Here is a 23,615-nt window from a genome sequence, read left to right as displayed (position 1 = left end):
AATTTATTGTATTCTTACTTGAGGGAGTCCTGAATTGTTGTATCAGCATTGGAACAAAGCAGTCATTCAGCAGCCTTTTGACCATTTTCATCTTTAGTCTATGTGTTCCCAGAACTAAAATTGTACACATCAGCACGTTTCTGTACTTACAAACTTCACAAAGCCTTTTTGCGAGTTTTAGTCAAGAGAACAGAAGCAAAGTCAATTAAAAAGCTTTCTATCTTGGGGTGATGATTTTGAATATTCAACACATGCAATACATAGAAATCCCCTTGAGCCACTGATCAAGGTTGGGGACTTAAAACCAGCTCACCATTGGTGATAACTTGGTTTACAAAGACTATAGTTACTGCACAACACAAAAGAATGGCTAATTTAAATCACTCACAATGCACTACCCACCACAAAATAAATGCAAACGGAACAAAATCTCAGAATGAAGGGAGCAACACTCAAAATTGTCGCAGCATAAGAGCAGACTTGCTTGCCCTATATGACTGTAATGACTGCAGCAGAAGTTATATGCTGACACACAATATTTATCTTTGGAATAAGTCCATAAGCATTTCGTGCGTCATGGTATCAGTATTGCTTTAAGAAAAATTCAACTATCACCACCATTAAAGTAACTTAAATGGTAAAACATACTAAAATGAATGTGACTTCATTTTCTTCAGTTTCATAGAGGGAAACAGCATATTGTGCTGAGCTATTCTCCATGTAAAACATGTTTTTGTTTGGTTTTTTTCCCCTTTAAAAACTAATGTTGTATAATACACATTAGGACATGGAGAAGCATTTTCCTATAACAATATTTTAAAATGTTTTCCACCTATGAGAGAGAGTCAACAAAATAATTTAGCACATACACTTTTTGGTTTTTCCTTTTTTTTTTTTTTTTTTTTTATAAGTAGGTTTTACTTGGCTTACAGTCCGCTGCAATTGTTTGGCTCTGCTGTTTTACAAACTGATATGGCTTTTAACTAAATTAAGAAAGGTTAAGATTTCTTCTCAGAGAACTGCTAGCCAATCCACTGAAGAGCAACAATGCAGGTAGCTTTTCAGACTCATTCAATATTGACAAGTGAGCCACCCTATCAAAGCCATATAACAGCAAGTTTTTTTTAACAGCAAGTTTCTCATATCTTAATATCCAGACTACCTGATGCAGAAAAAACACTGAATCATGGCAGACAGGCAAAAATCAGCCTCGGCCATTTTTGTGTTAGTAAATTCCAAGAAAGCACAACACTTAAAGCCAACTGAAAGAATTTTCAGAAGTTTTAGCTTTTGTTTTCCTTCTAGTGTACACATGAAGTAAAGGGCTTGAAGCATTCCTTACTATTCATATTCTTCACTGGCAATCATTCCACTAGTGACTACGCTTACTTTCTGCTACTACTGGGATACTGTTCCACCAGTTAACCAAGAACCTGTGTGAAGAGGTCACTGAATTTCTTGAGCACAAATTTATTCTCCTACCATTCACTTACATATCCAACAGCCACCAGCACTGACATATTGCTGACAGAAAGGAGGGAAATCATTGTGGACTTTGAGAGATTCATTCCTGTATCAGGCCAGCATGAATGAACTGAAAACATTTCCTGAGGGAAATCTCCGTTCACAGTGAAGAAACCAAGAATATTCACAAAAGCACCTGTTTTGTTTGATTAGTAAGTAGTTACCAATCCAGTTCAATCAGTTATACAGCCAGACATAATTAGTCTAAGTACACAAATACATAATACTTTTAAAAAAGTTTCTAAAATCAAACACTAATTAAGATCTTTAGCTGTATTATTTGATACTGCATCTGATAACAGTGATCTGACAGCAGCATCAGTGAAATGAGGAGAACAGAGACATCACAGAAGAGGACTTAATGCAATGTTAATTCTTAAAAACACAATACTTATAAGGTTATTACTGACAGGTTTGATTACAAGAACGCTCTACAAATATTTAGGTCTAACGTATAATAACAAGAACAAAACAGTGTTGCTAACAATCTAGCCTTCTCTTAATATTTTTACCTATGATGGAACATGTATCCTAAGTAACTATTTACTCTTTAGTGATTTTACTTCATTTAACCTTGTCCTTAGACATATCTGATATAAGTTGACATGCTGCTTTAATTATAGGCTGCTTTGAAAGTTCACTGAAGATGTTTTTCAAACATGGAGAATAGCAGGACAAAATTCCATTAGAGACCTTTTAGTATTACAAGGACCATTTCCAGATGAGCAGTCAAAGCCAGAGACACATTTAGAACAGTAATGTGTACAAGGTCAAAATAACTCCAAGAGATTAAGAATCTGGAGTGAGATTTATCAACATTTTGCCCAAAGCAAGTTGTACCACTTTGTGACATTCTCTTCTCAAAACATTACAGTATAGAAATGTTAATCTATCTGTGAAGCTATTCTACTAATGATTTTTTCCCCTGTTCTTTTTGCCACCATGTATTAAGATGAGACAAAGTCAAGTCATCTTCTCAGGTATTTGTTCTCATACCAATGAAAGGCATGGCCCTTTTTCCTAAGGCTTAGAGAACTCATTTGTTACATGACCATATTCTCCAGTCTCCCTGGAAACTGGTTAAAAATAGTCAATAGCTGTAATGGTCAGGTTAGTCTCCTGGCTGTTAATTGCAATGTTTACTTGAAGCTTCAATATTCATGCATCACAGTTATGTTTCAGCTTGATTTCTCTCCTCACCATCACAGCCACAGCTGTATACATTTTATGCATTCTCTAAAGAAAATATTACACTTGTATATACAGGCAGCAAATAAATTTTTTTAATTACTGTAGGAGTTTTTATGTCATTATATGCTTCACAGAAAATGAAACAGAACCTTACCTCAAAATTAAACTTCATTTAATAGAAAAGAAGCTTTTCTGAAAGTACTGCTTGACCATGTGGAATGCTTCCAGTAACCAGGTCTGTAACACAAGATACAAACAAGTTAGTTATTTATCCTCAGTCCATTAATTTCTAGTTTTAAAGAACCTTCTGCCAACACACTGGAAAGGAACTGCCAACACACTGGAAAGGAAGCAACTCAGGAAGTTGTAAGTTTCCTTTTCTCTTTGTGAGTTGGAATATGCATTGCCAAAAAGAATAGCTTTAAGTTCAACAAAATAAAATTCGATCCAGGCTTCCAAATTACTCACACTTAAAATGTCATAATAAATGAGTATATATACTCTGATTATATATACTCTGAGTATATATACGTGTGTGTATATATATATACACACACACACCCCCCTTGCAATTGTCTAGTGACTTAACAAAAAACTTGAAGCACAAGTCTGGGTATTTACAAATTAAACAAGCACGCTGACCTCTCAAAGACATTTATTTTCCATTAACTGTGTTTTTCTACGGTTCACAGTCTCTGTGTGGAGTAACTTGGTAGAAAATATTGCAGCACAAGCCTCTCTAGGCAATTTCCCTTCACAACGAACCTCCTTCTTAAAGTATGATTGCAAAAAAATAAAAATAGAACTAATGGTTATTTTGTTTTTAAAAGATGGCAGAAAGTGTATTTCAAACTTTTTGGTTCTTTTTTTTTTTCCTAGTTAGTTGTTAGTTTTTACTCTAAACAAAAGCTAATAGAGCATATAGGTTTATAATATTCATCTCATGTTTAGTATTCATCTCATGAAGATTGCCACATCAGTTTGAACACCAAAATAAATTGCAATTTATCAATTCTCCTCCCCAGTGCTATGAAATAAACACCACCACCTCTTCAAGTATCTTAAAGTTTACAAGACTTATCACTTTTAGAGGCACAGATGTACTGCACAGATATGCACATACACGTACTACATAACAAGGAATGCCTCTTACCTGAGGGAAGTCTATAGCAACAAAAGAATTCTTGCAAATTTTAACCAACCAAAGCTGGCAAAAACATTTCCAATAGAATAAAATTATCATAGAATGTTTTGCTTGTTTAGGTTGGTTAGAAAAGTGATATTTTTTTTTTTCCCCTTTCAGTGGACTTCTAAGTGACATCAGCTTTATGCCAACGCAACTATTAACTGCAGGTTAATAGATTTACTAGGTAAGAATAAATGCAGTTTACATTAGGACAATTATTTTAGCATCCTGCAGGATCACCTGCACATGCATTAAAATGAACAGTTTGCTACTTGGAAATTTAGCCCCCTAATCCAAACTCATTCAACTTTTCAACACATACCAAGACTTCAGTAATGCACAAAGAATGTACAATTAAGTTTAATCTAAATGTGTGCCACCAGCCTGCACCTCATGGATTTTCTGCTAAAATTTAAGGTCAGGATAAAAGCAAGTTCAGTGCACAGAATGTGTGCGTATCTGATGCGCTCCTTAGGTGGCTGTAACAGCATATAAGGGATTTATCTGTAATTAAAGTATTTGTGTAACAGTAACACGCCAAAGTCCTGTTCAGTACAGCCCAGGAATTTGCTAGCCACCCTACTTCCTGGAAGCCACTATTTACTTCTCCGTATTTGCACACACATTAAATTTCTAAAATTTGTTTCAAATGCAATTGTCAAGTATTTCAGTCACTTACAACATTGATACATTTCTTTATTTTCTGTCCTTTGTTGACAAAGACCTTTCAAATACCCAAGTTCTGAGAGCACCAAGCTGGAAGCATCTTTAACTCTACTCCAAGCCTTGAGCAATTAAGGCTGACACTGGGCTCCTATTAAAAACTCAATGTCTAAAGAATGTAATACATCTAGGGGACAACAAAACCTGATGTAGCAGAGAATGAAGTGACCATCCCAGTACCACTTCTTTCTCGTTACATCTGACAAAGATCCCCAAATAAATTTTACAATTCAATACACACTGTTATTTTACCATCATTGTGATTGAAATGGTTGGGAAACTGCTTTGAAATCTGATCTTTTCAGATGCAGTTTAGCAGTCGTTGCTAAAAAAAGTAATGAAAATCAGCTGTTGTTTTCAAGCTATAAACTAAAACTACAGAAAAATAAATTTCCAGTTCACCATATTATCAGGAGGGTTTACCTGCTCATGTAAGTGTTAATCAGAAACGCGACTGGGAAGGAAAAATATGAAGGAACAAGGGAAGGAACAAAACAATGCATTTGCACATACTACCAGAGCAACCTAATGAGTAGAATATCATGTTTCAAAATTATAACTTCTTTTAAAGTAACAGATTTTTCAGTTATCTGAATATTCAATAGTAGAAAAACGAATTTATCTTGTAGAGTCAGGGAAAAACAAAAATTGCTTATACTATGTTAGATTTTAAGACTAGCTTGAAGAAATGTGACTGTGGAAAGAACATTCATTTTTCAAGTCAGTTAATTACTGCTGAAGTAGCTTTTTTTTTTTTTTTTTTAAACTTACTAACTGGAGCTAAAGAGAGCCTAAAAACTATTAATCACTGTTTGTTTATTCTATTGTCCTCACTTCCTGGAATGTAGTCAGAGATGGAACTCGACTGCCCAAAAGCCCAGTCAGCAAATCAGCTGCCCTGAACCCTGGATTTGTTTACAGCATGATCCTACTTATAACACTCTTAACCTATCGTAGTGTGGGAACGAGTGCATAAAGCACTCGTGGAAGTTTACACAAATTGTGGAAGTTCACACAAAATTCAGTAGGACTTTCTGAATATTTTGGAGTATTTTTTAGCATAAGCTCCCCATTCCCCCCCCCCCCTTTTTTTTTTTTTAATTAGCTGCAACTACATTTCTATGAAGGGGCTTTGGGGCTTTGGTTCAAATGCTAGTGATGTTATTTATAGAACAAGAATACTGAATAAAGAGAAGTGCTGAAGTAGCACGTGTTTTCTCAATTCCATTGCAGAACTCCACACTGTGAGTTAGAGAATTAAACTATAGCTTTGCCCTTTATAGATATTTCCTAGGTATTCTGTATTCTCAAAATTCTTGGTCATAACCTAGTTTAATTCAGTAGTATTTGGATTTCAACCTTGCTGAGAATACAAGGATAAATTCCAGCATTCTCTTATACTACATCTTTTGAATGTGGAAAATATTTCTGCCTATGCATTTCCATTGGGTTTATGTATATTCTCCTGTACTGTGTTTTGTGTGTGGTTTTTTCCGAGGTATTTTTTGTTTTATTTTTTATTTTCTTATTGTTGTTAGCCAAGCATTGCTGCAAAAAAGCAAAAGCAAATCAAAATACGTGGTCCATTACACAAAGCATGAATGCCTATGTTTTAATCCTGTTGGCATTCATCACCACATTACTGTATTCCCCCCGCTAAATGAATCTGCTAATAGCTTCATATTTTGAGGTATAAACCAGGGAATAATCCTGTCCTGTCCCCCCTCCAGCATTAGGAAATTTGGTTCTGATACATGTTTCATGCTTCAAAACTTTATGTTCCTTGCACACAATAAAGGGATTGAATGGCCATTTAAAATTGGTACTGATTTAGATATTTTGTAGAGTGTGACTTCTTTGAATTCTCTAGTCCTCCACTTACCTGTCTTCTTTTATTATTTTCTTAAAGAGTACAAGAGAGCAAACTACGAAATATGCAAGGAAACGAAACACGCAATATTATGAGGCACAGATATTTTTAGCATCAGTTTCAGAGGCTAAATCCCTGCTACCAGCCCCATCCCTATAAAACTGGGGTGAATTCCACCAAACAGGTTAAAGGAGAGGATGGAGAAATACGGTCTATGCAGCCACTCACAGTACACTGCAAATAACACATTCAACAGGACCCAAGACTATATCCTCACATTATATCCAAAAGCAGATTCCCACCTTCCTTCAAAAGTCTTCTCCGCAACTTACTACTGTGATTCCTTTGCACCCTGAATCTGGATTTCGGCTCCATATACTAAAAATACCACAGGAATAGAGCTCCTATCCTCCTTAAGTGTCTCCTCCATTCTCTTCTCACATCTCTCTAATCCCTACTCAGCACATCAAACAAGATGCATTCTGTAAAACAACACGCTGAGAATATGCTCCCATCGCTACATAGGGTCACATGGGAGTGTCTGCAATGTGCTTGTTGTACACACTCTGCACTTAATGAGTATTTAATAATATTGCAGAGTTTGCAATGGAACTGCTTTTATTCAACTCTGTACAACAAACAGGTAGCCTGGAAGGTGAAGCAGGAAGCATCTTTGTCGGGTAAAGATGACCTACTGAGCAGTATAGATCCGTTACTATATTCCAATATAAGAACTCACATAGTTATAATACAGAGAAGATGGCTCCAGAGTGTGCTAGTACAAATACAATTTAAGTAAGACATGAATATATCAGAGGAATAATTGGTAAAACCTAATTCGGTTATAATAAAAAGTTCCTTTATGATGTAATGCTTGATACGATTTCTGTCTTTACAAACAAGGATCTTCACCAGTTTATATAAAAAAAACCCACACAAATTAACACTAATGAATTATTCAAAGGTTTGCTTTGCAATGAAGGCTGCAACCAAGCTTCTAGACCTTGGCTTCCCACACTTATTCATGTAAAAATAACCTTCTGCTGGCAAACATAGCATTCACAGAACAATATCACATCTAATGATAACAAGATTATAAAATGTTAAGAAAAAAATAATTACAAACTTATAAATAGTTAAAATCTTAATTGACCTAAGTGCCAAGTAACATGCATTTCAGGTTCTCTTTCAAGCCTAAGGCAGTATTCAGCTCATTAGCACTGGGAAGCATCTTAATCAAGTGAAGAAATGGTGGGATAAGACACCACCAAATATATACTTGAAAGCCACAGTAACTTTAAGGCTGTCTGAACATTTACTAGAAATACCTATTAGCCTCAGTGAAACTGAGCTGATATACAACTTTCCTTATCAAACTGACATCAAAAACCAACAGTAATGTTTTTTTGTAGTAGCTCAGTATAGGGTTTTTCACAATCAAAGCAATTTCTGGCATTTACCACATAAAATATTCTTGTAACCAACATCCATATTTTTGCAGGTGACTTCTGAGAACAGATATGCTACCTCCCTCTAAACCATGGCATAATACACAAAACCCCAGCTATTTAGCAACACATTCAGTTTAAAAAAAAAACCTGCAGGCTAACTGCAGTCGTGCCTGGGCTTTCCATTCTAGAGGCCAGACTGGGTCAACTAGGGTAAGTAACACAGCAGCAATTGCCAGGACTCAGGGGTATCCAGCGGGGCGTTCCAAGATCAAGTACATGTCCTGGTATGGAGTGCTGACACCCAAGTGCATGAGGAGCCCATCACAGAAACACAACTCGAGGATGACAGTCATGCCCTTCTATATACTGTGAACCGTTATTCATGGAGTCTAACAAAAACCTAATAGAAATCTTAGTCTGACACTACTTGAAGAAGCTCTCATTTAAAAAACTTTTCAAAGTGGCTTGTATTAGGTTTTAATCTAGGCAACAGTTCATTACCAAAAGCCATTATGATAAAGGTTTATATATTTTATATGTGTTCCTCTAAGATACTGTAACTACACTAACCACAAAACATTGAACATACCACAACCATTACCACACTCCTCCTGGTGAATGAGGAAAAGTTATTAAATTATGAGGCTAAAGCCTCCGTCATGCCTACAGCCAGGCTTCAACTACTGAGTTTAAGTTTTTAGGAACTGCATTACTTTGAAACCAGCAAGGTTTTCTAGCTGCAGAACGTAAACAGAACACTGCACATAAAACAAGGAATTCCGCATTTAGTTCATCACATATAACTTGCTCAGCAGCACAAAACACCCACACGCTTTGCTACTATGCTTACTATTTGTGAAGGATAAAAACAGGCTACAAAGAGAAAAAAATTATCAGTAAGAACCCTACACCCCAAAATGGCTGCTGCAGGTAAATCAGTTTTTAATAGTATGAATTGAAACAAAACATTTACCTTTGAATATAAAATTCAATTTTAATTGACTTTTTTCCCCAAAGAAGTATTACAGGAGACATTCATTATAGCAGGAAATCCATTTCAGCAAGGAGAACAAACCAATAAGCAACATCATTTCTTGCCCTTCCTCCCCACCAGACACATACGATCATTTACACTTTAGGTTACACTTCAGGTAGGTTTAAGAAACTACCATTTATCAGATGGTAATACAGATTGCCCCACTCTCCCTATCTAGATAATAGGGCACTCAGGTTGTCTCTGCTCCAAACCATCCAACATCTAAACCATCAACGCTTCTGGGTCTTTTTGCTGACATCTGTGACTTCAACCAGATTAACTGTTCAAAATAACCAAACTATTCTTTATTGATTACAACCAGCAACACATACCACACAGGCTGCTGCATCAGGTACTTCAATAAATGATCAGAATTCACCTACTGGAACAAGGTAGCAGCTGAGCAAATTTGACTATCCCCCAGGTGAATCCATACTCTTAAATGAAACTCTTAACAAAACCTCTATCTTGGACTTCCGGTGGGCAGACTTTAACCTGTTCAGAACCCTGGTTGGGAGAGTCCCGTGGGAGGTAGTCCTGAGAGACAAAGGAGCCCAGGAAGGCTGGACGCTCTTCAAGAGGGAAATCCTAAAGGCCCAGGAGCAGGCTGTCCCCATGAGGCGCAAAATTAAAGGGCGGGGAAAATGGCCGGCATGGATGAACAAAGAGCTCTTGATGGGACTTAAAGAAAAAAGGAAGGTTTACCACCTTTGGAAGAGGGGACAGGCAAGTCAGGAGGAGTACAGAGATTGTGTTAGGTCATACAGAGAAAAAATCAGGAAGGCAAAAGCCCAGCTGGAACTCAACCTGGCAATTAATATAAGGGACAACAAAAAAAGTTTCTATAAATACATCAACAAAAAGAGAGTGACAGAGAATGTCCATCCCTTACTGGATGCGGGGGGAAACCTTGCAACCAAGGATGAGGAGAAGGCTGAGATACTAATGCCTTCTTTACCTCTGTCTTTAATAGTCAGACCAGCTACCCCCAGGGTGTTCAGCTTCTTGGGCTGGAAGATAAGAATGGAGAACAGAACAACTCCCCTGTAATCCAGTAGGAAGTAGTTAATGAATTGCTTATGCACCTGGACACGCATAAGTCTATGGGGCCGGATGGCATTCACCCAAAGGTTCTCAGGGAGCTGGCAGAAGAGCTCACCAAGCCTCTCTCCATTATTTATCAACAATCCTGGTCAACAGGAGAGGTGCCAGATGACTGGAGGGTGGCCAATGTGACGCCCATCTACAAGAAGGGCCGGAAGGAGGATCCTGGAAACTACAGGCCTGTCAGCCTGACCTCAGTACCTGGAAAGATCATGGAGAGGATCATCCTGAGTGAGCTCTCAAGGCACGTGCAGGGCAGCCAAGGGATCAGGGCCAGCCAGCATGGGTTTATGAGAGGGAGGTCCTGCCTGACCAACTTGATCTCTTTCTATGACCATGTGACCCGCTTTCTCGATGAGGGAAAGGCTGTGGATGTTGTCTACCTGGACTTTGGTAAGGCCTTCGACACCGTCCCTCACGGCATTCTCCTGGAGAAACTGGAGAATCATGGCATAGACAAGTGTACCCTCCGCTGGATAAAAAACTGGCTGGATGGCCGTGCCCAGCGAGTTGTGATTAATGGAGCAAAATCTGGTTGGCGGCCGGTCATCAGTGGTGTCCCTCAGGGCTCAGTTTTGGGGCCAGTCTTGTTCAATATCTTCATTGATGATCTAGACAAGGGGATTGAATGCACCCTCAGTAAGTTTGCACATGACACCAAGTTAGGTGGGAGTGTTGATCTGCTTGAAGGTCGGAAGGCTCTACAGAGGGACCTGGACAGGTTGGATCAATGGGCCAAGGCCAATGGGATGAGGTTTAATAAGGCCAAGTGCCGGGTTCTGCATTTCGGCCACAACAACCCCAAGCAACGCTACAGGCTTGGGGCTGAGTGGCTGGAAAGCTGCCCGGCAGAAAAGGACCTGGGAGTGTTAGTGGACAGCCGGCTTAACATGAGCCAGCAGTGTGCCCAGGCGGCCAAGAAAGCCAACGGCATCCTGGCTTGTATCAGGAATAGCGTGGCCAGCTCTTGGGAGCAGGAGCAGGGAAGTCATCGTGCCTCTGTACTCGGCACTGGTGAGGCCTCACCTCGAGTACTGTGTTCAGTTCTGGGCCCCTCACTACAGGAAAGACTGGAGCGTGTCCAGAGGAGAGCCACCAAGCTGGTGAGGGGTCTGGAGAACAAGTCCTATGAGGAGAGGCTGAGGGAACTGGGCATGTTTAGTTTGGAGAAGAGGAGGCTGAGGGGAGACCTCATTGCCCTCTACAACTACCTGAAAGGAAACTGTAGAGAGGCGGGGGTTGGCCTCTTCTCCCAAGGGAGTAACGACAGGACCAGAGGAACTGGTATGAAGCTGCGGCAAGGGAGGTTTAGATTAGATATTAGGAAGAATTACTTTACTGAAAGAGTGGTCAAGCACTGGAACAGCCTGCCCAGGGAGGTGGTGGAGTCACCATCCCTGGAGGTATTTAAGAAACGTGTAGACGTGGCTCTTCAGGGCATGCTCTAGTTGCCCGGGATTGTTGGTTTGTGTTGGGGTGTTGTGTGTGAGGTTCTGGGTGTGGGGTTTAGTTGGTGGGTGCTTTTTTTTTTTTTTTTTGGGGGGGGGGATTTGTTGTTTGTTTGGTTTTGTGTGTTGTGGTTTTTTGTTTGTTTGTGGTTTTTTTTTTGGGGTTTTTTTTTTTTTTTTAATGTGGTTGGACTCGATGATCTCAAAGGTCCCTTCCAACCACTAAGATTCTGTGATTCTGTGAAATGCCATTCCTTCCTTACACATGGGACTAAACATTATTCCTTAAAAACTGCGACTTTTATGAAAATGGTGCTTCAGTGTGAGCTGAAGCATTCAAGCTAGACTTTCTTCCTTTGTACCTCACAGATGGTGGTAGCTCAGCCCTGCACCAGCCTGCCAAAACTCAGCTTTAAACTTCTAAGTACCTGCTTCACTCTATCGCATCTTACCTACTGTTTTGCAACTTCTATTTATCAGTCTTTACAGCTTCCTGTGCATATGGGTTGATAGTTTTGAGGAGGTCTGAAAAGGCACAACACATAAATTCTGCAACACAAGAAGAAAGTATGGCATTAATTTCTTCTCAAGGCTGCACGTTTGTATTCAGCAGAAAAATGTGGCTGTTCTGATCATTTGAAGTCAACTATACCCTGCTATATTTTCAAAATCATGTAAATCTCAGATCTCTTACATTATGAAACTGAATCAGCTTTCTGTGATCTTTACAGAAGATAAACATCTTCCTGTGTTTTCATGAATTTAAAGTTTGTCAGGCAAAAGCTACTTTCTTCCTGTTCAGTGATCTTCAAGAGCAGTAGACAGTTTTCCATAAAGGAGGAATTACTACTTAAACTTCATTCAGAGCTTCCTCTCTACATAAGTTAGAAAAAAGGTTCTAATTTGGTTTTATAGTAGAAAGACAAAATCTTGTTTAATGTGAATTTTTATTTCTTTTAAGGTAGGCAATGAATGTTTACCAAAAGTTGAGTGGTAAATTATTTCAATTTTTATTATTGTTATTACTACTACAGAAAAAGCTACAGCAAATATTCACATTCAGTCATGCCTGGTAATTTCTTTGAAACATGTTTGCCCGGAACAGTATGTAATCCTGGCATCAAATTGCAATGCCTTTCCTTTGATGACAAAGTACGTTTGACCGTTTCACAGGAGTGATGTGAAGTACAAGGCAGTCATGCTTTACTGCCCTCCTAAGAAACCACACACTAGAAAGGTGCTATGCGTCAAACCCACCTATTCTTCTGTCATGACGTGAATGACACTCACCCTCTGAGTACTACTACAGGAAGTGTCCAGAGACTAACAAGCATCACAACCACTATTAAGTATGTCAGACTTGCAATGTCTGCAAGGAGTTAACCACAGCCATCACCAATGGTTCTTCATTTATTATAAAATCTCTGACTCTAGATTTGGGCACAGAATAGAATCTTTTAAAAACAGAGCTAAATACATAATTTTGAATCACATGATACAATACATAGTAACTGAAAATGACAGGCAGTGATGTGAAGCAACAGCTCTTCAAAAACGAGTACGTGGCACTTTCCTCATCAGTGTACCTTTCACATTAACTGCAATGTTTGACCTGTTACGATTTGGAATCTACACTAACGTTATCCTTTATTTCCAACCAGACAATCTGTAAGCAGTTTAACAACTTAAGCCTATTTTTCATGAGAACAGAAGCGTAACTTGCCTTAGAACAGTTGCAGTTCTCTGCTGGACACTAACACCTGAGCGGTGAACACAACTCCTTAATATCAGAAAGAAATTCCTCAGCATGGGGTCTATTTTCTTTCCATGCTTTGATGCTATACACTCAGAATATCCAAATATGTACTTGCACTCAGGTCAAAATTAATCAGGTTTCTCATCCATTTATGATGACATACGTTACAGCACCAATTATGCAGCAATCCATTGCCAAGATTCACTGGTTCAGTGGAAGCTATTGAACCTCAGCAGTTCTATCGCAATATAAATTAACAGTATATTTGCATCATCTTTATGAAAAAGTGTGAATTCAGCTATCATAAGTAACTACTATAAAAAAAGATAATAATATGGGAACGTCTACTTTTTCTTAACTTTTGAGTCATGAATCACTTGAGCTTCAAACACTTCTCCTATATAAGAATCTTTTACAGTAGGTTCACCTTTCCCTTCAAGTTACTCATGCAAGAAAGGCATATCATTCCATAATATAACACTGGCCTTGCTCCCAATCCCCAGTAAGGCTTTCCTCTTCAGGAAAATATATTTAACCTTCAATTTCACCAAAAACCTCAATTGCTCTTTAATTGAAGTTGGATCAAAGAAGAATTTACAAAATAAGGCAATTTAGAAAAAATCCGAAGTCTTAGGCAATTAAAAAGACAGCCTATTACAATGGCTACCATTTCTATGTTTCTTCTAAATAAGCTAAAGAAAATACATTAACATTTTAAATAGCTTGACTACGTGCATGGTAGATTTTAACCCCATATAAAATAAAACTATCACCAGATCCATGTCTGACATTAAAATCCCTGCAGGAAGGGTAACAAAGATGTCTGGTTCCAAGTACCGGCAGTTAAGCTAACTGAAAAAAAAAATATCTATTGCATTGCCAGTATTAATCTAAATATGTCACAACTTACTACAAGGTTATAATCAAATTATGAGGTTGTCTGTGACGTGAACACTTCCAGCTTGAATGATGACATGAAATACATATAAAATTTTGGCTCAATACCTGCAAATAAAGACATTAGCAATATGGGTATTAGTTTTAGGAGTTAAGATTTCATGTCTGGGGTTGGTGCCTGAGCTGAATAAGCAATAAAACAACAAAAGTAATCTCTCAATGCACAGGTAAAAAAGAAAAAAAGAAAAAAAAAAAAAAAAAAACAAAAACATCACAAGGTTTTTATTGCTGGTACAATTTCTTCGCAGTATGTTACCAAGACAGGGCACCTGCCATTCTAATGGTGTAATTCTCAAGCTGTTTATATTTAGCATAAAATTTTCCAGCTAAATCTGTTCACAACACAACTACGGTCCATTTACACTGTAGCAGACAAAGCATACAATTTACCTCTTTGGCATGACTAATAGGAAGTTTGCCAACTTTCCAAACATATTCCTTGAAAGCTGGGCTGCTCTATATTTGCATCCAAAGGGTTAGTATAATAATGGTTCAGAGCGTCCAGATACAAAGTGTCGGAAATCCAATAAAAACTTGGATTTTTTATTGTTATATTATCCTGTTTTGCTCGACTGAAGAGATTCTCTTTAAAGAGCACCGGTTTATAAAACTTCCTATTTTCAGACAAAGTTATTAAATACTTAACTTAGGCAACCCATTAACCATATTGACAGTAAGAAATGTATGTTTACCACTATAGCTCTATAACTTCCAGTATGACATCTTAACACCAGTTGTTTTTAACTGTTGTGACTACTTAAAAGTCTTGGAATTTAAATTACTTCCCTCATTAAAAAAGTTTTATTTTGAAAATTCAGTGATAGATACAGTTCTTTCTCACAATTTCTCCATATAAAACCAGCCAATTATCTAATTCTGGAGAATTCTGGAGAACTACCCCGAATACTTAGGAGGCACACTAAAATATCATTTAATATCTGAGTTTCACATCACTTTAGAACTGGAAGAGCTAAAATTTCAGGAAATCTACACACTTATTTCTGCTATGCAAACTATGCAGGTGTTCCCTATCTCAGTACTATATATTTTTTCCCTCTATACATTTGTCTAACTGCATGCAGAAACAAAGCTGAAACTTTCAACCCCAGTAAGTAATGTCCTTAGGTTTACTCTACTAAAGCCAAAAAAGAAACATTACTTTTTTGTCTGACACCACCTCAGTAAACAATAACGGAAAAAGTTAACCCAAAACTTTTCTATAAACGACAACTGCTTATACAACTAGTGTGAGTGCTTTAAATACCTGTCAGGAGTCCAAAAGGCGATCATAAGCAGCCACCTGAGGCCCACAGACATCTTCCATCAATGGAGTTTGTCACTCCAGTCAAGCTCTTAAGACTGCAGAAGTTGAGATCAAAACCAACCGGCATTAAAAATTGCCCAGCGTGAATGTGGTTGACTAGAACCAAACTGAAGCAATTCCTGACCCACAGACACTATTCTCCCAGCTCAAAGTAAACCCACTGTCATCAACCACTGTTCTAGATCTCTCCAGAGGAAGAAATGTGCTCCCAAGAGCAGTTTACCAGTAATAATGTTTTGCGAGGACTTCCAAGACAGTACTTTTTCATTTTCTTGTGTGCTTGAAGCTCATCTTCCCAGCACAATGACTTGCTATCAAGCTTCCTATACAGTATTTCAACTTTTGTAATCTTTGATTTTTAATTTACTTTCAATGCACTTCCAATAACAGCTATTTGTGCAAGTGAGTGAATTCTGCATTAAGGATTTCTTTTCTTGTAGGAGGTGTAAGTCTTTTGATATGACTGGACAGGGGTAGGATTTTAAAAGGCAGCTTTAATCGCTAATAGTTATTAGAGATCCTCAGTGATTTAGAATTTAGTAGTTCTACGAAGCATACACATAACTGTTATAAGCTATACTAGATATGCATAAAGCGGTTTTATTTCTGCCTGATTTGTCTTGGAGGACATTAAGTTAACATTTCAGAAAAAACAGCACATCTTTAACTATGCAGCTGCCAAGCCAATTCTTTCTGATTGAAATATACTTTGAATTTCATAAGGTCTTCCCACAGACATCAATCTTTCAGTCTCAAGCACTTCCTGTCATTTTAATTGCTTCACTTCAAGTCCCCCACAGAACAAAAGTGATGCTTTGCAGTATTCACCAGACAGGTTGAACAGCACTCAGTGTCCCAGAGGAGAACATTGACTGGAATGGCTATTCAAACGGGAGAATAAGGAGATACAACGCTGAAAAACACATACATAGGAAATACACACTGTTTATACTCTTTATTGAAATCAAACATAAGAAGCTCATCCTCCTCCTCACTTCCCCGTCCCAATAAAAGAAGAGAGATGTCTTCTCGACAGGACTAAGCTTTCCAAGCACATGTTTCTGGACTGAGGCAGTGTCTGAGCTATGCAGGAGAACATGAAATAACCCTTTTCAAGATGCTTTCACTACTTCTAGTTATATAGTCTTACACCAAGGTTTTTTTATATACATAATTTATATTTATTCAACAGAGTAAGGAAGAAGTGAAACTCCACCACACTTGTGCACTGAAATGGTCTTGAACCAAATCAGCCCTCCATTTGTGTACCTGAGTTGTCTAACCCCAAATACTATCCTTTTCAATCACTCCTTATACTGGAGCTGCCTCAATTTCAAATCTCCCTACCTCGCAACACTTCACCTTAGAAGTTAGCTCCCATAAGTCTCCTCCATATAGGAAGCCGACGCTTCCATAATCTTTGTCAAGAAACTTAAATCAGGTCACCCTGAGGCACTTTGCTAGAGGGAAAGTATTGTTTGCCTTTGCTCTCAATTAAGCTACTTAAATACTGCAAAAACTTGAAGTACTCAACAATCTTAAGTCACTGAGAGCTAGTTTCAGTTTTTTAGCATGATTGTAGACCTGCAACACTGCTGGCGCAGATAGAGATAGTGCCCTTTACCTGCCACTAAAGTGCAGTTAGCAGAGTTGCCACTGTACAGCCACGGGGTAGCATGGCTTAAAAAACAAAACAAAAGCCAAAAAAAACCAGAGAACCAACCAAATGAAAAAAAACTACACATTTCAGCAACAACTCAATCTGGCTGCATGGAAAAGCGGACTCACTGCTAACACTTTCAATAACAGAGACCCCAGAAAGATATATGTTCACTGATTTTCCATTCATTGTCCTGGAATTGAAACCAAAAAACCTGAGTAAATCAAGCAATTTTCCTATCTGGTCTTTTTGAAACAGGTCACTGTGACACCAGTCTGCACAGAACTAAGGCTTTAGAAAGGAAGAGGTAAAACATTGCATTCTTAGCTCCAGTATGCATTACAGTATTTTCAGAGTATCATAGAGTTAATATCCAAAGTCAATTCCAAAGGCTTTTTCATACACTGTCTGCCCAAGGGACCGATTTCACTGCATTCAGAAAGCACATCTGAAGTGTTTATTGCTTCCAGATTTTGAAAGAAGAAGTTAGTGTTATAACTCAGCCGGGTTGTCTTAACAGCTCTGCTAAAGCCTCTCTGGTTTTCATCCCAGAGTCTCACTTCAGAATAAACACGTTTCCTGAGTATTAATTCTCCAGGTATACAAAGCTCATATTCAAGTTTTAGACAGAACAATCCATTTAACACAGAAGATGGACCCAAAACAAAACTTATATTGCAGGCTGCTTGAAACACGTGAAAGTATTTGGGAACTTGAGTTGCTGCATATAACCTTTTTGCAATTCTCTGCCAAAAATATGAAGCACTACATTCAGAATTTGCACTAAAAGCAAAATTTAATAATCACTAATTACGTCCATTTCTGCACTTAATAATTTTATTGGATCAAGTCAACACATAGGTGACAACTGACCTCACTGTCCCAGATACGCAAATCAAGTCAGACAGCAAGAGCAACAGCTAACACAGGTCTACCCAAGTTAATGATAAATTAAGTTGATGTATAACATTGCTAGACCTTCAGATCTGAATCTAACAACCCAACTACACCAGTTGGACCCTAGTGATAAGAGAATGGACACTAGTCATAGGTGCAAAAAGTTTGAAACTTTTACCCAGACAGCTTTTGCTCTCAGAACTCACAGACCTTAAAATTAAAATACAAGAGCCTGCCAAAAATACAACAGATTGTTGAATTCAATAACTAAAATACCTGCTTAGGAACATAAATTTGGTCATGGACCACAGGAATGTAAGAACTAACATTAAGTAAATGATTACCAGAAAGCTATGCATAAGCTACTTGGATGAACAGAAGTGAGCATATCCATGAAAACTGGTGATATAATGCAACTGTGTTTTGGTAGATAGCATTTAGCAGGCCAATAGGCCAAGTGACACTGTTAGAATTTAACTTCCATCTTTATTCCTATGCTTCTAAATCTGCATTATTACAAATTATTACATGAATTTTATCATTACAACCTTTGAGTACTCTTGATTATGCTTTTAAGTGATAGTATCCACTTCTGTCATAGTATACTTTAGAAGCAAAGTTCCCAACTTGCCTGAAAAAATCAGAGCAGCCCAACTCAGGGATACAGTGCATACAACTTGGGAAGCTAGCAACAATTCTGACCTATTACCAAGGCTGGCGTTAGTTAATAATTATCTGTCAGGTAAACCACAATTAACAAGGCCACATTTAAACAGCATGCAAGGTTTTTTGAGCTATTATCTTGAAGGCAGGCATTTCAAAGAGACATAAGCGTTTCTAGAAATTAACTACCTTTTTATCAATTTAATCCGAGAGGAAGTCAACTGTAAAATATCCTTTAACATCACATTTTAGTTTGAGATAATTCAGAACTGTTTTCTGGATTGACTTTCACTCCAGCTGCTCTCATGAATGATTAACACTCAAGTCTCCTACAGTTATGTGTTACTGACTCCTTGGACAGCACTTCGCTGTACGAACAGATGGACAACTAGCTTTTGGAAGTAATTCTAGCCAAGAACATCCAAGCCAAACCCTCTTTCTGGACTGGCACTGCTGGGGAGGGGCATGGGCAAAAAACCACACTTCTAGTTGATGTATTTACCCCTTGGCAAATTGCCCTGAATTTGCAACTCAGAAGCATTTAGGAGAGGTAACTTGTTTCTTAGGGTGAAAGTGAAGAGGACACATCAGTCTGAGGACATGGAAGATCACAGCTCAGGTCTTATATTTGGAAGTACCACTCTAAGATTAAACAAACGACTAAATGAAGTATGACCTTAGTGTAGCCTAGACAAACACACAGATTAGGCAGAGGAACAAAGTTTTATCAATGGGAAATAATCACTTCCAGGATATCCAATACTTCTGAAACATTTCTGAATGTAGGGGGGTACATGTGTCTGTCTGTTTCAGGGAAAAGACCAAGGACACAGTATCTTAAGACTGAAAAAAAACCTCCAAAATTGCCTAGAACTTCCCTGGTGCAATTGAGAAAAGGCTGACCTATTCTGGCACTGTGTTCTACTTCCTTGTATCTTTGCAGCTGCAGAAAAATCTGGAAAGATAGAGAGCAGTTTCCTCTGATTTGATTAAAGTCCCTAGGGACATGGATCCAGAAATGAAGGCTTAAGAAACCTGAGCAGCAGAAAAGATTTCTCACAGCAACCAGATAGCTGGGGAAGGAAGTAAAAAGCCCTACCATGGACAGTTTGTGTCTCTGAGATCTTACATTTTCTATCCAAAGGACATGCATGCCTGAAGTGACTGAATGACTTCAGTTAAACTATGATATTGAAAATCTAGTGACAGGGAAAGCAGTAAAAAAAAAAAGCAGTCCACAGCAATAGAAGCTTGAGAATGAGAAGACACTGTCAACAACAAAAGCACATATTCCCCACAAGATCAAATCCTAACTGTGACCTTAATCCAGTACACTGCATTGTGGTCATACAAGCTAACACAAAACTTGAATTTAGCCCATAGAAAGAAATCCATGTTTCTGTAGCTATTAACTCTAAAACTGAAATTTTCAAAGGTGCCTTTATCCAAATTAAATATTGCAGCAACAAGGAACCTCCAGTAGTGAGAGAGCTTGCAAACAGTTCAGTGGACTACATGATCCAGTCTCCCAAGGAATTCCTCCTCCCACACAAGCTGCAAGTTTGAACGATATTCAAAATGGTTGTTATTCTAGAACTTCTGCAACTAAAATTAAGATTTGTGGCCAATACTTACAAACAAAACTAAGTTTTAAAAACAGAAGTAGCAATTTCAAGGTAATTACTTACTATTACGAAGCAACTTGATACCTGCTAAAGGTAACTGGAAACTTAAATTCTCTTACTAAACCACCAGGTATCCTGAGATTTCTCTCAAATTTATTTCCTTGGAACCTATGATGTTAGATTAGAATAATGACTAACCTAGAAGTCTCCCACTGAATATTATTTCTTAGGAACCTACAATGTTAGATTAGAGTAACTGCTAATTCGAAGAAGTCTCCCACTGAAAAAACTCTTTGTGAGGGTTTTTTCTGCTGTTAGTTTTTTGGGGGTGGGGGCTGGGGAGGTGGGGTATCTTGTTTCTTTTCCTTAAAAAAACTGTGGTGACAGTTATTTCTTTCTTACAAAAATACTTCTGAAAAACAGGGTATTTTTAACCAGAAAATACAGTGCTCTTCACTTAAAAGCTTAAGTCTGGATACACCACTCAAAATGTGGTAGGTTGTGTGTATGCTCAGAGAGTTAACTGGTAAATAATCTGATTTAAGTTGGCCCACCGTGTGCAAGAAAGGAGCATCAGAACTCCATTCCCTGACTATGCAGCAGCTCTGCACATTTACACTTAAGTAGAAAATGCAGCTAAATGTTTCTGGCCTATGTTTTCATGCAAGGGGTGGGGAACCTAAACTGGCATGCTCTATCAAAGACTAATACCTTTTGTACCTTTTAGTATGTTATGCATGCTTTGTTAGCATATTTTCAGATTCAGTAAGCAGGTAATTCGACAGCTATATCATTTAAAGCTACAGTTTAATCACTTCTGACTCCAGCATGGTTTGATTTGCCCAGATGCAGACTGAGCATCACGTGTTCGAGGTCAGGCAAAGTCAGTCACTCCTAAGAAACCCTGAGTGCAATTAATAAAACTCATGTTTGTCCTTGTCTCTTACTGCTACACTAAGCCACTATTTCAGCTAGCTTTTTTGAAAACGCCCAAAAACCAGTTTCCACATAAACTCTCCCTGCAGTCTTAAAAAGAAAAACAACTTCTCCACACTCTAGGAAGCTTTTGTGCTTAATCATAAAGTCCGGGATCAAAAGCACCATTGTTTTTGCAGTTTTTAAGATTCAATTGTGCATTGCAGAAACTGCTATGTTACACAACAAGTCATCTCAGGCCTCAACAGCAGACTCTTGTGGCCTTTCTACAAAAAAGTAGAAATGGAAGAGGGTAATTCTGGACAGGTAGCATGCTAGACTTATCTACTGCCTTTTTGAACAAAATCCTTTTGGGTCATACCTTGCCATTACTTCCTTTGACTGCACATGAAATCACACTGGCAATTACAAGCCTGCTTTTGTTGAGCGTCAACACTGACCATCAAGACAAGTCACCTCTGAAAACATACAACTGCTTTGGACTAATTATTCTCAGCACCACAATCCATTTTGAAACCTTTCCAACAATTGCCACAGATTCCTCTGCACATACTCTGGCACCCAGTGTTTCACCTTGCCACATCTTTCAATCCCATGTGCCCAGGGTAAGCTTCTCACAAGGCCTTCCATCAGCTTGCTTGAGCCAGCTTAAGGAAAACCTACAGAAATGGAACTCCCAAAGCGAACAGGAAAAAGGTGAATATCTACATTTTTAGCACTATTATCCAAAAGACCACTTTTGGGGCATACATTCTTATCGCCTAAATGACAGCTCAGCCAAGTGGAGGGAAAGGTAGAACACAATCAAAACCCGGACAGCACTGACACTGTTAGCATGATGAAAAGGCAGAAAGACACTGAAACCTAGAACATGAAATACCACCTTATTTACATGCACAAGGTTTCTGGAAAGGCATAAGCATTTGGAAATCAAAGGAGCTCACAGTTAATGAATCAAAACTCACTGATTCTTTCCTAGCTTTCTCAAAGAGAAAAGATAGCAGTACTTTCAAACCACATGAATAACCAGTAAACAAAAACCTAAACCAATATGGCTTTATATCATGCTCTTCATATGGTGAAATTTCCAAATCTGACACCTGTTTACTACTTCTAACTGTTGTCAGTCACTGAAATCTAATTTTTAAAATGTTCTTCCCAACATTCAACTCTATCTGCATCATTTCTAGCCTACCTGATAAATAAACTTGACAGCAAATAGCTTGATAGCAAATACGCAAAATTATTTCTTTATTGAGTGGAAAACCAAAAACAACTTACACATATCATAAGAGGAAGCTGGCATCCTATTCCCTTCATATTTGCTGCCTCATAGAGATTACGTCATTTGTCATACCAGCCCATTATTTCTTATAAACATCTGTAACTTTGCTAGAACTGTCCAGAAAAAGGCTTGAAATTCATGCCCATTTTGGGGATGCTTTGCAACTGACATATGAGTGCATCTGCAATGCAGAAAAATCCAATCAAATGTAAAGTTTGAGGTCCAACCATCTAAAGTCATTAAAGTCTAAAGACATGCTCATACGGGCCTCATATGTAAAATGCAGTTTGCAAAACTGCCTCTTGCTTTCTGGCTGCGTATCTCGCCTCACTACAAAATGTAGCATGCTCAGAGACAGGAGAATCCTACGTGAAAACTGATACAGTTTAAAATCCAAGCCCCAAACAGCTGCCTAAAGTGAGGCATTTTTCTTACCTCAGGAACACAACACCAGTTCCACTGTAGAAAGATAACAGTTAAAACTTCAACAAAGAGTAGATGTCAAACACCACTGGTTTTTTTCATTTCAGCATTTATGTATCACAAAATGCAAGAAATTCAATTGAGACCTCTTGGGCTTTTTAAGATATTATTTTTTCCCCCATTCCACATTTCTTATCAATATACAAAACTCAATTACTTAATTAGTATGTAACACTATGTAATAATTATATAGAAATCCACACCAACCACACATTTCCCTATTAACATTCAATTACACAAGCCACTATGGAAGTTTCAATACAATTTCAATGCTTTCTGCCATCAAATGGAATAGATATTTTTTTCATCTTGTGTGTCTAGTGACATTACATGACAAATGTGTCAGCCACCTACAACTACTTTGACACCTTATTACTTCAGCATCTGCATAGCCCCCGCAAGCTAAACATTACCATTTAGCCTAAATTGATTTATTTCACATTAACTTTATTATACCAACACGTACGCACTTAACAGTATCTCAGGTGAGCATGTG

General features: G+C 38.1%; 1 protein-coding gene across 1 annotated transcript in view; it reads right to left on the bottom strand.

The window, feature by feature from the left end:
• The window catches only part of TLN2 (talin 2), a 190,969-nt gene that overhangs the window by 124,315 nt on the left and 43,039 nt on the right, over nucleotides 1-23,615 (bottom strand). Inside the window, exon 3 of the mRNA XM_074155555.1 lies at nucleotides 2,870-2,952. The gene's annotated coding sequence lies outside the window, so the exon portion shown is untranslated. The remainder of the gene's footprint in view (nucleotides 1-2,869; nucleotides 2,953-23,615) is intronic.

Source organism: Numenius arquata, chromosome 11, assembly GCF_964106895.1.
Source record: "Numenius arquata chromosome 11, bNumArq3.hap1.1, whole genome shotgun sequence".
Classification (NCBI taxonomy): Eukaryota; Metazoa; Chordata; class Aves; order Charadriiformes; family Scolopacidae; genus Numenius; species Numenius arquata.
The sequence above is the reverse complement of the archived record's forward strand: the minus strand, read 5'-3'. Positions and strand labels throughout refer to the sequence as shown.